The 15,008-nt window shown below is 38.9% G+C and overlaps 1 protein-coding gene across 1 annotated transcript in view; it reads right to left on the bottom strand.

Annotated features, from left to right (window-relative positions):
- Positions 1-15,008, bottom strand: part of LOC117663802 (programmed cell death 1 ligand 1-like) — a 56,034-nt gene that overhangs the window by 15,882 nt on the left and 25,144 nt on the right. The gene's annotated exons all lie outside the window — the stretch shown is intronic.

Raw genomic sequence — 15,008 nt, 5'->3', positions numbered from 1 at the left:
CAAGGTTGTAAAGGGAATTCAGATTCGTCATTGACTTTGGATATCGGAAGGTTGCAAACAATGATTATTACTGTAAAAAAAATAATTCCACATTTGCAGAGCTTACAATTTAGCTGCTTTTCTTAGATAAGGCAATCTGTATGGGTCCATTAATAATGTGAGCTAGCCTTGTCTTGATGGAATGCAGAAATGATATCTCCATGTGCTCAATTATAGTCTCCTATGGAAAGAATCTATGATGGACATTAGTAGGCAGACAAAGTACTCATGTTGGTTAAATGGAAGGATAGAGCATATGTATCTACATGCATGCAGGGTCTGATGAGAGTCATATTAAATATATGTGGGATCCTTGCTGCTCTCTGATCTTGGTTGTTTTCTTGCAAACTTTTCATTATCAAACTAGATAACAACATTCAACTTCCCATAAGAGAAGCTCAATAAGAACACTATTTAAATGAAAACAAACACACTGCAGCAACCATCAACACCAGAAAAAGGAGATAGGTCATCTACACAGCATCTAACAAAATGTATATTCGCTCAGCTTTATCAAAAAGTGCCTGGCCACACTCAACCCAATATAAACAACCAACACAAGTTGTGAAAACGATAACACTGTTATACAACAAAAATATCTCAAAAACCACCAAGAGCCACATGGCATCACCATGGCACACAAATCAACTAAAGCCCACCAAAACATCCTAGGTAAAATAAAAGACCCAGCAGCGCCACAAGAAAAAACAGGAGTCATCTACAATAGCAGTTCCCATCCTTTCCACCTTGATGGCCTGTCCCAGTGCAGATGGGGGCATATGAGTGGCAGGTGCACATGTGAGTGCACAAGTCCATTGGTGTGAGCGGTGGAAGCTCACCCTCTATTCATGTGAATTGACTTCCATGCACAAGTGAACGGTGCTTGTGCTTGTGCTCATGCTTGAGTGGAGCTTTATGTGTGAGGGTCCTCCACTCATGTGTGGGTCCTCCACTCTTATGAGTGGAACTTTCCAGGCAAGCACAAGCGCCCTCCACTCAAGAACCCTGCATTTGTGCAAGTGGAACTTCATGTGCAAGTGCAAGGTCCCACTGCTCGCATGAGTGGAACTTCGCTTGTGCAGCCTGGTTCAAACAGGCCATGGCCCAGTAGTGGGCCATGGCCCCTAATCTACAACATACAGGAGCCTGAGTGGCGTAGGAGGCTAATGCCTCTTACTAAGGCAGCATTTAACATCCAGCTGCCTGCAATTACTGCGAGTTCAATTCTCACCAGGCTCAAGGTCGACTCAGCCTTCCATCCTTTCTAAGGTGGGTAAAATGAGGATCCGGTTTGTGGGGACAATAAGCTGACTTTGTATAAAATATACAAAAGTATGAAGGCTATTGCTTAACGCATTGTAAGCCGCCCTGAATCTCCGGAGAAGGGCAGCATATAAAAATAAATAAATAAATAATACAGTGCCACTACATAAGACAAACAACAGAAAACAAACAAACAGCATCCATGAATACCAACTAACAGTCAGAAGACATGATGAAAACTCCTTAATTTCATAACACATGGACAGAGACAACCATAGTTTCAACTGGGAAACTGTGAGCATCCTAGGCCAAGCCAAATCTGAATGCTAGAGGATTCCTGTAAACCTGGCACTCAGACAAATCAGCCATTAACAGGCATATAGAGATAAACAACATCTACTATTCAAAGGATACAATAAAAAAAGCCAAAATGGAAACAAAAAGACCAAAACATCACATTACCAACAGTCAACACCATAATTAACACTGGACCAACAATCATGAAGTAAAGAATGCCCAAACCAAGGAACCACACCAACTCAAACAAATAAGCTAATCAAGGAACCACCAAGACCATTCTCACCAGTGTCAGGGAAAGCTACTAAGTAGCTAAGGGCCTTCTCTGTGGGAGAGGGCCTTCTCTGTGGGAGAAGGGCCCACTCTGTGGGAGCCCCAGCCCTGTGGAATGAACTGCCCCCAGAAATTCGTAAGATTTCTGATCTCCGGGTATTTCGCTGCGCACTCAAGACCCTATTGTTCCGCCAGGCTGGGTTAGCAATATAATTTTAAATTGGATGTTTTAAATTTTTGGGGTTTTAAATTAAGCCAAATTTATTTAATATTTTTAAATTATTTTAAATTGATGTTTATTCTGTTTTTTAATTAGGCTGTACACCGCCCTGAGTCCTTCGGGAGAAGGGCGGTATAGAAATAAAATTATTATTATTATTATTATTATTAAGTTATAAAATGAAAACAAATCACACTCCCTATCTAGCACAGATGATGTTACCTAGTCTGAATGAAATGTCTGCAAGGAAAAAAAATAAGTTCAGAGAGCAACAAAGACTTCACAGTTCAATTCTGAACTACAAATATTCTCTTCAAATTAAACATATTTTGTGAATTGGTAAAGGAAGCTCTGAATGTGTTACTACAATTATAGAGTAGCACCACTCTCAGCAGTTACAGGCATTCAGAGGAGAAATAAAAAATAAAACGAACAATGTTTTGTTTTTTTACATTGCTTACTTCTGCCTCTTGCTTTTTTTCTATCTGCCAAAGAACAACTCACACTCTCAAGGGATACTAAAATTCAAGAAAAAAAAATAAGGATCCTATTCTCTTGCTTTTTCCTACATCTTCTCTTTTTCCATGTAAGATTTATCATTTACTGAGAGGCCACTAAAGCTTCTTTTGACTTATATGGATTTTGGTTTGCATTCCAAAGCTGAAACTATGTTGTGCAGCTTACAACTTGTTTCCAAGTCCCGAGATCATTTCGCTACAATATAAGGACATCTGAGAAGGTTTAAGCCCATCCAATGTCCTTTTTATAATTTATCTGTCCTCTTTAAGTGTTTCACAAAACATCATTTCTCTCAATATAACTATGAGTGTTAATTTTATTTTCCGTAGAATTCTATGGGGGTGGTGTGGTCAGCTGTAAATGGTAACCACACCAGTATAGGAAATCAGCAGATTTATCACTTTCTGAAAGGCCACTAAAGCTTCTTTTGACTTATATGGACTTTGGTTTGCATTCCAAAACTCAAACTACAGTTGTCTCAAAAGGGCTTTTCCAAAAGGCAACTGGACTATGTTTTTTTCCTTGAGGAAGAAGACATTTCGCTTCTCATCCAAGAAGCTTCATCAAAGGTATAGGTGGGTATAGTTGTGTCAGAGAGCCTTCTCTCTCCACTTTCAGAAAAAGAGAACAAAAACTTTCTCAGCAAAACATACATAAGCTTTCATAGAGATACTGGAATTATTATTATTATTTTTTGCTAATGTCACTCCTATCTTTGTAGACCATGAAAGTGTAACTTGAATATGCTTAAAGCACAGAAGAAGTTTTCCAAAACACCAGAAGGAAAGACGAGAATAATTGATGGAAACTAATCAAGGAGAGAAGCAACCTGGAATTAAGGAGAAACTTCCTAACAGTGAGAACAATCAACTAATGGAACAGCTTGCCTTCAGAAATTGTGGGTGCTTCACCACTGGAGGCTTTTAAGAAGAGACTGGACAGCTAGTTGTCTGAAATAGTATAGAATTTCCTGCTTGAACCTTGAGCTTGTTTGGAGGTTCTAGCAGGGGAGCGCAAAGGAGGAGAAAGAAACAGAAGAGAAGGAAAGCAAAGAAGTAAGGAAGAAACAAAGACCACAGAGAGTTACATGGGCGAATAAGAACTAAAACAACACAAAGCTACAAGAATGGATGACTGGAAACTTATATTGATCAATGTAAACGGCTTGAATGATTATAAAAAGAGAAAAATATTCGTTACCAAATTAGTCAAACAAAATGTGGACATAGTATGCCTTCAAGAGGTGCATATAAAAAAAGAAAACAAAAAATATTTGGAGTACAAAAAACTCGGAAATCTATATACCTCCCTAGCAGGGAAAAAAAAGAGAGGGGTGGTACTGTATATCAAGAAGGAAATAAAAGCAGAATTGAAATATGCAGACTCAAAGGGTCGAATACTAGTGGTGGAAATTAAGAGAGGTAATTCCTCAATATTAGTAACAGCTATCTACGCCCCGAATAAAAACTTGAGAGAGTTCTACAACAAAGTACGAGAAATAATAAGTAAAATGGATAACAACAACATATGTATAATCGGAGAGTTTAATGGAGTGGTAGACCCGAATAAAGACCATAAAAGATCCAAAGGCCAAAAGAAAAAAAGGAAAAACCTACCAAAAGCTTTTTTTGATCTAATAGTCGAATTGAATTTGGCAGATATTTGGCGAACTTTACATCCACATAAAAGGCAATATACTTTCTACTCAAACCCCAAAAAATCATGGTCTAGAATCGACATGATGTGGGTAAGTAGAAATATAGGAATGAACATCATGTCAGCTGAGATTGCACCTAATATAAGGGCGGATCACAATCCATTAGAGATCAAATGGAAGAGTGGGTATAAGAGAAGGAATGTAAGATGGAGACTAAACACACAATTCTTACGGGATAAACAAAATATAGAGAAAGTAAAGGGAGAGTTAAAAGTTTTCTTTGAAGAAAACGAAAAGGAACCAACTGACCGAGGAGTAATGTGGGATACAATGAAGGTGTTCCTAAGAGGACTGGCAATTGCATATGGAGCACATAAAAACAAAGAAAAAAGAGAGACCCAGAGGACACTGTTGGAAGAACTGGGGAAAGCAGAGATAGAAGTGGAGGAACAGGCTCAAGCACAACCCTTCCAAGACTGAGTGGCTGTGGCTCCCGGCATCCCGATATAGTCAGTTGACTCCATCACTGACTATTGGGGGCGAGTCTTTGGCCCCCACAGAAAGGGCTTGCAATCTGGGAGTCCTCCTGGATATGCAGCTGTCCTTGGAGGAACATCTGATGGCTGTAACCAGGGGGACCTTTTGTCAGGTTCACCTGATTCGCCAGTTGCGGCCCTTTCTTGATTGGGATTCCCTGTGCACAGTCACTCACCCCCTCGTCACCTCTCGCCTTGACTACTGCAACGCTCTTTACATGGGGCTCCCCTTGAAGAGCACCCGGAGGCTCCAACTGGTCCAGAACGCAGCAGCGTGGGTAGTGATGGGAGCAGCATGGCGCTACCATGTAACACCGCTCCTGCGCGAACTGCACTGGCTCCCGGTGGTCTTCCAGGTGTGCTTCAAGGTGTTGGTCATCACCTTTAAAGCGCTCCATGGCATAGGGCCTAGCTATCTTCGAGACTGCCTGCTGCTACCGACAACCTCCCATCGACCTGTGCACTCCCACAGAGAGGGCCTCCTCGGGGTGCCATCAGCCAAACAATGTAGGCTGGTGACCCCCAGGGGGAGGGCCTTCTCTGTGGGGGCACCAACCCTCTGGAATCAGTTGCCCCCAGAGATAAGGAGAATCCAAGACCTCAGTGCCTTCCGCCGTTCCCTTAAAACCCACTTTTTCAGCAAGCTGGGCTGGCTTAAGAAGAAATTTTTAAATGTTTTAATTGGTTTGTGATTTTTAATTTTTGGGCCAAATTTATATATATTTTAATTGTTTTTAATATTTGTATTTCATGTTCTTAATTCTGGCTGTACACCACCCTGAGTCCTCAGGGAGAAGGGCGGTATATAAATTGGAAATAAAATAAAATAAAAAAAAAAGTGCAGAAAAACCCGGACAATGAGACAGCAAAAGATAATTGGATGACTATACGTCATAAAATAAATATAATCGATCAGGAAAAATTGGCGTATGATATTAAACAAACTAAACAATATTATTTTGAAAACGCCAATATGCCGGGTAGATGGCTGTCCTATAGACTTAAAAAAGAAAAAGAGAAAGGGATTATTTACCAACTAGAAGATTCAGAGGGTCATATCATAAATAAGGAAGAAGAGAAATTAGAGATGGTCCGCGAATACTATGCCACCCTATACAAGGAAGAAGATATCCCCAAGGAAAAAGTAGAACAATACTTATTGGAAGACGAACTCTCACTGATCGGGGAGGTGGAGAAAGAGATGCTAAATAAAGAAATTACAATGACGGAGTTAAAGACCGCGATATCCAAACTTAAAAAGAATAAATCACTGGGCCCGGACGGATTCCCAGGGGAATTATATAAAAATTTAGAATTAGAGGATATCCTCCTACCAAAACTGTTAAAAATCTATAATGAAGCCTTGATAAAATCCAAAATACCAGAATCATGGAGGGAGGCGTATATTACACTCCTACAAAAAGAAGGAACGGATGTAAAATTGATAAAGAACTATAGACCAATCTCCCTTCTTAATACTGATTATAAAATCTATATGAGTATTATAGCGGAAAGGTTAAAGGTAATTTTGAATAAGGTAATACATAGTGATCAAAATGGATTCCTTCCAGGGAGACAGATAAGAAATAACACAAGGACAGTCCTAGACGTGCTATAATACTATGAGGAACATCCGGATAAAGAAATGGCACTTGTCTTCTTAGATGCCCAGAAGGCATTTGATAACCTGAACTGGGAGTTTATAAAACAACAAATTAATAAAATGGGATTCCGACAAAATTTTGTGAACACAATAACTATGATTTATGAGAAACAAAGGGCTAACATCTTAGTCAACGGAGAATTAACAAAAACCTTCCAAATCAGAAAGGAGGTGAGACAGGGATGCCCCTTATCACCACTCTTGTTCATCTTAGCCTTAGAAGTATTACTAAAAAGGATCAGAGAAAATAAGCAAATTAAGGGACTGAAAATTAGAAAGGAAACATATAAAACCCAAGCATTTGCAGACGATGTGGCACTAATTATGGAGGAACCTTTGGAAACAGGCGCCCAAATTTTAGAAGAACTCGGTAAGTATGGAGAGGTGGCAGGGTTCAAACTAAATAAATATAAAACTAAAATGCTGACCAAAACATGACCAAAGACCAGAAGAAAGTGTTGGAGGAGTCAATGGGGATACAAGTTGTTAAGAAGGTAAAATATCTGGGAGTATGGATTTCAACAAAGTGCTCGGCCCTTAAAGAGGACAATTATGTACCTCTGGTCAAAAATATTAAACAAGATTTAGAAAAGTGAGAGAAGCTCCAGATATCCTTTTTAGGAAGAATCGCAGCAATTAAAATGAGCGTGCTACCCAAGTTGCTGTATTTATTTCAAACTGCTCCAGTCAAATTAGATAGGAAATTTTTTCAGGAATTTAATTCTACCATTAGGAAATTTATTTGGGGAGGGAAGAAACCGAGGATTGCAATCAGGAATCTACAAGACAAAAAAGACAGGGGTGATTTTCAATCTGGGAAATTTATCACAAAGCAGCAAACTTAGTATGGTTAAAAGAGTGGGCAACTCTGGGAAATAAAACAATCCTGACATTGGAAGGGCATGACCTCCAGAAGGGTTGGCATGCTTATCTTTGGGAAACAGGGAAAAGAACAAGAACTTATTTCCACAAACATAAAATAAGGGACACGCTAATGTTAACCTGGGGAGAAATAAGACAAAAACAATACACTAAAATCCCCAGATGGCGATCCACGATGGAGGCGATAATATACCCCAATGTTTTGGAACTGGGCAAAACTGTAAAATATAAAGAGATACTAGATGGGGTAGGAAACCTCAAAACAATGGAAGAATTGAAAGAACAGGGTACCCACATAGAATGGTGGACATATGCACAAATTAAATCGAGATATAAAAAAGATAAAGAAGAATATGGCATAGAGACAGGCATCAATGGTTTTGATAAGGTATGGATGGGTACGGATAATAAACTATTTGCTAAATTGTATAACTATCTAGTAGAATACGACTTGATAGAGGAGGTGGTTAAGGACCCAATGACAGCATGGGCCAAAAATATTGGACAAACCATAAATTTGAATGAGTGGGACCAAATTTGGAATAACAATCTCAAAATGACCAGAGCAACAACTTACAAGGAAAATCAATATAAGATGGTTTATAGGTGGCACTTAGCACCAGCCAGGATTGCCAAAATTTACCCAAACACGAGTCCAAACTGTTGGAAGTGTGGCCACCAGCAAGGTACCTATTATCATTGTTGGTGGACCTGTCCACAAGCCAAAGAATTCTGGAGGATGATATGTAAATGGGTGTCGGAAATAATAAGAGATACCATTGAATTAGAACCAAAAATATTTCTTCTGGGAATCTTGAAGACAGAACTTGCAAGAAAGAAGAAGTATCTTATTACACATATAATAACAGCAGCAAGAATCTCCTACGCTCAACATTGGAAAGAGAAAAAATTGCCATCCAAAGAGCACATAATCAGGAAAATAATGGAATGTGCCGAAATGAACAAACTGACGTTAGAAATTAATGATAGAGAGGAAACTGACTACTATAGTGTGTGGGATATGTGGTATGAGTGGTTAGAGAAAAGAAAATCGAAGTGAAGATTGAGAAAGCTAAAGTTTAATTTGATGATTAACTAAATGAGTATATTGAAAGGAGTCGTACTACCGGCAGTAGGAAATAAAATGGAGTAAGGATGCAAGCTTATGTAAATAAAATGTAATAATATGTATCAAGGATAACATAAGTAAGAAATCCTACGGGTAGTACCTTTTAAATTAAGATAACGAGGCTATACCATGTAAATAATAAGCAAATATTATGTATGTGTATATGTACCTGTATATTAACACCATGAAACCGGGAAGGTGGAATTGTACTATAATTCTTTAACAATAAAAACTTAAAAAAAAAAAAAAATTTCCTGCTTGAGCAGGGGATTGGACTAAAAGACCTCCAAAGTCCATTCCAGCTCTATTCTGATTAATTAATATAAGTGTATGGACAGGGAAAATGATGTTGCCCACAGTTATGGAACAAGTCCAATTACTTCTTGCTAAAGATGACATACTTCAGCAACATAGAAATTAATTGTAATCTAGATTAATTCTAGATCTTCTAAAACAGCAGTTCTCAACCTGGGGGTCGCGACCCCTTTGGGGGTCGAACGGCCATTTCACAGGGGTCGCCAAAGCCCTCTCTTGCTCCCTCCCCCACGCCTTCACTCACCCTCACTCTCTGCTCTGTTGGATCGCTGGCCGTTCGCTTACCCCGCCCACTCCCAATCTATTGCTGCCTCCTGAGTCCCAGCTGATGGCTAGAGGAAAAAAATCGGTTTAAATTCTTGTCGCGGGGCTTCAAAGGGCCGCCCTATAGCCAGTGGTGCAGCCGAACCATTTGTTAAATTGCTGGCTTGCCCCACCCCTCCGCACCACTATTTATTGCCAATAAATAGTGGTGGGCGAGGGGCGGGCGAGCCAGCAATTTAACAAATGGTTCAGTGTTTTTTTGTAATTTTATTGGCCCGCGGAGCTTCAGCATAGGCTAATTAGCCCTTGATTAGATCGGCTCCCGACCCCCAGCTGATTTGCTCTCAGCTGTTTTGCTCAGGGCTCTGCTGCTTGCTTGCAAAGAGTGCAGATTTTTTTCCCCCTAGCTATGGCTGAAAAACGAAACTAAAGAGGCTGTTGGCTTTGCTGTTGCTGCAAGTTGGAAAATTAGGCAGGCAGATTTCTTTTCTTTTTCCTTACCAAAAAAGGTAGGTGCAAACAATGGGAAATTAAGGGAAAAAGAGGAGAGTTCAAGATTTTAAAACACAAAAGAAAAAAAGCTCTATTTAACTAGGGAATTGTAATAATTGAGATACTATTAAATGTATATTGTGTTGAAAGCAGAAATGGTTAAGTTGTGGTTTGGAGGAATATATGGGGGAAATTATTTGGTTTATTATTATTGGTAAATATAATTAATTGATTTGTAAGAAATTGGATTGCATGGAAATAATTGGAATATTCATGTTCATATTGATTAATATACAAAAAAGGTAGTTATATAACTAATTGATTTATATTAAAATGTTGAATTTATATTAAACAACTGTAATATTACATAATTAACCAATGTGAGGATGGATATAAAAATAGATGATAATGGGAAGGGGTATAATATAGAATAGAAGGGGAAAATTGAATTTGATTAAGATTAGAGATGAGGATGAAGGTAATATTGGTTTTTTACAAAAATAGATGAGGAATAAATATGGCAAAAAGGAAATATAGAAATTGTAAATTTAATTGAAATGACTAAACACTGTTTAAATTTGTGAACCGGCCAAATACTCTGTTCAAAGTGTTGGAAGGAATCTCCTTCTAGGTTTTGCTCCAAGTGGGGAAAATGACACTGGAAACATGGAGACTGCTTGGAAAGATGGTTTAATGGTGGACAGGATCACATGGCTTGAGTTCCTGAACAGAAAAGGGCAGATACAGTAAATACTCTGGTTTTTATGCTCTCTCTGGCTCTGTATTTTTGGGGGCCACGAAAGAGTATCCTGATTGGTTGTCAGACTCCCAGGGGGTGGGGATCTTAGCTAGCCTTGCTGGCTGATGGTCACATGTGCTTCCCAGGTCACATGTGGTGAGTTTCTGTTGCTAGATGGGTAGAGGGCTAATCCTATCTTTACTGGATCTTGGGCAATTCCTACTATGGCTCTGCCTGAAGGAGATAGATCTTTGTTATGTAGAATAGACTGGCCCAGGCCTTAATGCCCATTGACAAAGGGTGGGGGCAGGAAGATGGGAGCTGCTTCAAAACATGCTTATCCCAGGGAAATATAATATTCTGCCTTTTTCATATTTCCTAAAATATTTCACTCTTCCAGGAAAGGGGTGGGTGCTAACTTCCTACAAAAGAAAATACATTGTATGTTTGTATGTGTGTTTCTAATTATTGTTATTTATTCATATTTATTCTCTTTTATTCCTTAAAGTTTAACAATTCATTCTTTATCTTAATATCTTTATATTTGTTTGGGGTTGGCTTTCTTCCCTTTCATCTTTTTTATTGTACAGCAATCTTTCTCCTCAAACCTACCACCTCTCTTTTCTTTCCTTCTTACTTTCTCTTCCTCCCCCTCTTCTTCTCTTCCCTACTTCCTCTTCCTTTTTCCTTCTCCTCCTCTCTTCCTCCCTCTCTTACCCTCACTCCTACTCTAATTTCCCTTCCCTTCCTTCATCCCTCTCTATTGCTGTATCCTTTTATGCATATGAACTACTCAGAGGGCTGAAAAAGTTATTTCTGACTGGTCCTCGCACTTTTGACCAGTCCTCGAATTTACGACTGTCCTCACATTTTACATTTTTGCCCTATCTTGTCACCATGGTGAAGAGAAGCAGTTGTGAAATGAGTGACATGGTTGTTAAGAATGCTACAATGGGCATAAATGATGACCAGTCATAAGTGCGAAGACCGGTCAAAAGTGTGAGGACCTGTCAGAAATCACTTTTTTCAGCCCTCTGGGTAGTCCTTTTGTGCATATGGACTACTCAGAGGGCTGAAAAAGTTATTTTTGACTGGTCCTCGCACTTTTGACCAGATCTCGAATTTACGACTATACTCACATATTATGCTTTTTGCCCTATCTTATCACCATGGTGAAAAGAAGCAGTTGTGAAATGAGTGACATGGTTGTTAAGAAAACTGCATGGGCATAAATGTGAGGATGGTCATAAGTGTGAGGACCAGTCAAAAGTGCGAGGACCTGTCAGAAATGACTTTTTTCAGCCCTCTGAGTAGTCCCTATACACATAGCCACGCCCACCCGGTCACATGACCTCCAAGTCACGCCCACAAAATAAGCCACGCCCACAGAACCGGTAGTAAAAAATTTTAGAACCCATCCCTGGTTGGGGGTCACCACAACATGAGGAACTGTATTAAAGGGTCGCGGCATTAGGAAGGTTGAGAACCACTGTTCTAAAAGCTCAATAAACATAGAAGGCTAATAAAATCAATTGAGAAATACAAAAATAATGGAAATTGAATGGCATCATTATTACACTCGACTTTAACTCAAAGACTTAGGAACATAAGTGAACTATTGGCCCTGATAATTATAAACTGAATAAAACTGACTGTACAATACTTTAGCTACCTTTCAATGAAAAGGAACAATATTGGTCTTCCTATTGATTTGTGTGGATCAAATTATACAAGAAGAATAGCATACAAGAAACAATATGATGTATGGTGGATAAAGATTTGAATCTGGGTGTCCTTGATCTATATCCATCATTATAATCACTATGTTCTCAATATATCATCTCTTTTACTTATTCAATGCAAATAAACAACATTAAAGGTTTTTATGTTTTGTGAGTGCATGTTATATTACCATCAAAAGAAAGGAAATGAAAGTATGTTTGGCTGCTGTACGGCTTTGCTGTCATCCCAAGGGAGAGCATGATATGTCATTACTCATCATAGTCAGCTTTAATTTTCAGTAGGGGATTCCCTGAAAAGTGAACTGATATTTAAAAGCATACCACAAAAGAAAGAAGAAGTGCAGCCTACACTAGAAAGTAGTTTGGCATAGCAATGACTCCAGAATTGACATTTCTAGCGAAGGCAAGCATCCAAAACTTCTGTGGCAGGATTATAATTCAATACTAAAATATCTACAGTACTAAATAGGGGGATTACATTGTTGTAAGCACCAAAAATTCATATTTTTCATATAGCCTGGTTCTGTAGAAGAACTGGCATTTGTAAGTAAGTAAAAAAATATGCTAAAAAAAAGTAAAAAAAAAAAAGTTCTGAAGACCAGCTGTGCCACGTGAATATCAGAACTTTTTTTTTTTACTTTTTAAAGCATTTTTTCACTACCGGTTTAGGCGAACCGTCCCGAACCGATAACATTTCACATAACACCCAAAACACAGAACAGATGATATCCATCATACCTTCCTGGGGACCGTTCCAAATGCTAACATTTAAATTGCACTCATTATACATCTCTGAAAGAGGGTTGAAATGTGGGAAGAAGCATTGTTTTAGATGTCACAATTCTAGGCCTTGAAAGCTTATCTAGGTTAAATGCAACATCTTGAATCTGATCCAGAAAAAAATGGGAGCCAGTGAACATTATAAAAACCAGTTCAGTGTAGTGGTTACTAGGAACTCCGAGACCAGTCTTGTTTTAGGCACAAAGCCAGTCACTCTCTCTCAGCCCTAGGAAGCAAACAATGACAAACTACTTCCAAAATCTTGCCAAGAAAACTGTTTTGTCCAGGCAATTACTAGGAATCAAGATTGACTTGGAAGCAGAGACACCCCAACATTATAAAGAACTGGCATGATGTGCTTTAATACTCTTGTCCTAGCATTTATTCCTGATTTATTACATTGGTATGAAACCCCGTAGCATAAAGTACCTATCTTAAAATAATACATTTTAAGACAATAAAATAAAATTAATTTAGGTATCCTATAAGCTAACCTAAGCTGCCCTATACTTTGTTTTAAAAATAAAATCCGATTTTAAAAAGCAAGTAAAATATGAAGTTGCTTGTCTTCTTATAACTTTTTCCCTTCACATTGGGTGTCTGGAAGATAAACAATGCAATTTTTTTTTTTTAAAGTAAGCCTGATAGGGGAGAGTAATTTCAATATGATTAAGTTGATGTGTGTTTCAGGTCAGTTGGTAGAGAACATACAAATGATAAATGATCTAGAAAATCAAGATCTGCTTGGAAGGAATGTATGAATTCTGAAAATGAAAGTCTAACAGCAAATTTAGAGATAGTCAATGCAGGATATATTATTATATTTGGAATTATTAAAATTTTTGATAAAACTGTTCATCAAGGGCTTCTGAATTAAATTAATAGACAAGTAACAACAAAACTTCACTTTTATGGACTGATAACTGGAGAGAAGAAGGCATACTGTACATCAGGGGTGTCAAACTCAAGGCCCTCAGGCCGGATCCAGCCCGCAAGGTGCTTAAATCTGGCTCGTGGGGCCAGCCTGGAAATATCAAAGTACTGCCCTGTGGTGCCGTCTGAAAACAGGATGTGCGGAGGCCCCGCGAGGCTCCCATGTGGCCTATTTTTGGCCTCCCCAGCAGGGGTGGGTTCTACTTACCTTTACTATCGGTTCGCAACGGGATCACTTTGGTCGTGCACGCACCTTGCGCAGATTGCTTCTGATGATGTCAGCATCAGTGGGCGGAACCTCCTGCTGGTTTTACTACCAGTTCTATAGAATCGGTTCGAACCTGGGGCAACCCACCACTGTTCCCCAGCCTCCATCAGCACTCTGCCATTTTCAGCCAGCAGAGTGCTGCAGGAGGCTGGGAGACCAAAAATGGCCCACATAGGAATCGAGTGGAGCCTCCGCATGGCCCGGTTTCGGCTGGCAGAGTGCTGCAGAAGGGCTGGATTGGACTAGATTACAATTAAGTGGCCTCAGGTAAGTGTCTGATCTGGATAGAAAACAAGCAACATCCTATATTAATACTACAGTTTAATGCCAGATTTTACATACTGTAGGTCCATTTAATCTACAATCTATAATCTATAATTGACAGCCATTTCTATTTACTATCCTGGAAATTTACGCTGTTAGATCTTGTATTATCATGTTATTTATGCTATTGTATTTTTATTATTAGTTTAATAATAAAAATACAATATATAAATAGCTCTTCTGCCTGGAAAAGCAATTTACTATTAAACAATGGGGTATAAATTTAGAAATAAAAAGTTTAGTGAAGTATGAAGAATAAGTAATAAATGTTTGCCAGTAATATCTGGTAGAAGAAATACGAAAATAGGTTATAGTAAAGAACTGTGGAAAGAAAGAAGAAAAAGGGAAAAAATGCATCTTGATCCTGTGTCAAGCGGGCACCATGTCCATGCCCACCCCAGCCACGCCTACCAAGGCCACGTCTCCCCTGCCACACATACACCAGCGCTCTAAGGTCAAACACAAGCCTGATGTGGCCCTCAATGAAATTGAGTTTGAGACCCCTGCTATACTTTAATGGAAAGTTTGCACAATAGAAGAAATTGAACTGTGAGATCTACTTAAAGATGGTATTTTTCTAATCATAACTTTAGGTAGGAATAATCTGTGATGTAGTAAAGTTTGAAGTAATGCCATGAGGATTGCAAAAAATGCCAAAAGGGTCTTTCCAAAT

This window comes from Pantherophis guttatus, chromosome 5 (assembly GCF_059756535.1).
Source record: "Pantherophis guttatus breed Tessera chromosome 5, ASM5975653v1, whole genome shotgun sequence".
In the NCBI taxonomy this organism is placed as follows: domain Eukaryota; kingdom Metazoa; phylum Chordata; class Lepidosauria; order Squamata; family Colubridae; genus Pantherophis; species Pantherophis guttatus.
Note: the sequence above shows the minus strand (reverse complement) of the source record. Positions and strands in the feature narration are given on the sequence as shown.